Source organism: Sinocyclocheilus rhinocerous, unplaced genomic scaffold (genome assembly GCF_001515625.1).
Source record: "Sinocyclocheilus rhinocerous isolate Xijiao unplaced genomic scaffold, SAMN03320098_v1.1 scaffold721, whole genome shotgun sequence".
Taxonomy (NCBI): Eukaryota; Metazoa; Chordata; class Actinopteri; order Cypriniformes; family Cyprinidae; genus Sinocyclocheilus; species Sinocyclocheilus rhinocerous.
In genome coordinates this window covers 688695-690154 of record NW_015656165.1, presented here as the reverse complement: position 1 = coordinate 690154, position 1460 = coordinate 688695, and the positions used below count along the sequence as shown (strand labels likewise).

General features: G+C 35.8%; 1 pseudogene; it reads left to right on the top strand.

Moving 5' to 3' along the window:
- The first annotated feature begins 268 nt into the window (after positions 1-268).
- LOC107719746 (carboxypeptidase B2-like) overlaps positions 269-1460 on the top strand; it is a 3448-nt pseudogene continuing 2256 nt past the window's right edge.

Sequence of the window (1460 nt, the reverse complement as noted above, 5' to 3'; positions counted from 1 at the left end):
TATATATATATATATATATATATATATATATATACTGTATATTTATAATGTAAACTCAGAATTATGAGAAAAAAGTCAGAATAAAAATTGATGTTTATATATTGTAAATCAGACTTTTTCTCAGAATTGCAAGAATCAAAATCCATGTTGTGAGATAAAAAATGTTGCAATTAGCTTATATCATATCATATCACATTACATTACATATATCATATTATATTATACAATAAATGACTGCAGCTGTTACTCGCTTCACATGCAGTGACCAGGTTTTGTCCATCACACAGGAACATGTGGACACAGTGCAGAACTTAACAAGTCACAATGGGGTAAGAGGTTATTTGTTGACATTTATTGACTGGCATTCTGTCAGAGGATGATTGTGAAAATCAAATTTGCTAAGAGATGTGATATCTACTGTAGATTCTGAGTTAAGTCAAGTAAGAATGATTTTACAAATAGCCTTTACTTAATATTTGCTGTTCATTGATTTGATTTATTGAACTGACCCTCAGGCGGGTCCTGTGAGTTTCAGCTAACATGTAAACTCATGTTCTGTGCTTTTTCAGACAGCCTGCTTCACCCAGTTACATTACAACAAACTCTGAGGTTCACCTTTACATTCAGTCAACAAGTGTTGAGTTTGTCACTGAACTCCTACGCAAACATGGCATTACTTATAGGTAAGCAGAGCTGGTTAATTTGGTGGAATGAAGAAAACCTTTAACCCTCCTGATGTGTTTTGTTACAGCTTTTGTGATGGGGTTATATTGACACCCCCACCCCTTTGACCCCCATTGTTTTCTATGCATTTTGCCAAAAATCAACACTGTATTTGGTCCCACTTTATATTATGTGGCCCTAATACCTGTGTACTTACATAGTAACTAGATGTGCACGTAGTATGTAACCACAGTGTAAGTACACATTGGTACATAGTATCTAGAGCTGTAATATTTCTGTAACTACACACATGTAACAACCCTCCGAATGGTTGTGTAAGTACAAATGTGTAACAGGACATATATAACTACATTTTGTAACAACAATATGTATAAGAGTAATTGGAATAATTTGATCCAGGGGGTGGAGATGGGTAGTTTTAGGGGGGAAATGGGATCCAGGGGGTGGAAATGGGTAGGTTTAGGGATATGTAAAGTGGGAGGAGTTGGATCTCAAGTTGGTGGAGTTGGTGCACCACTGTGATACCAGTGCACTTACATGGTAACTCCTCAGGAACTCTCCACTTAATATAAAGTGTAACATTCTGGACACCAACCACAATTTATATGCAAAGCCTAACTTACTGGCCGCTGCTATGTAACATCAGAGTAATTACATGGTAAATCTAATGTAAAGTGTAACATTTGTACTTTCATTACCAAAAAGTGTTGTTACCAATGTCCTGTTACACATTTGTATTTACACATACCATTCAGTGGGTTGTTACATATGTGTAG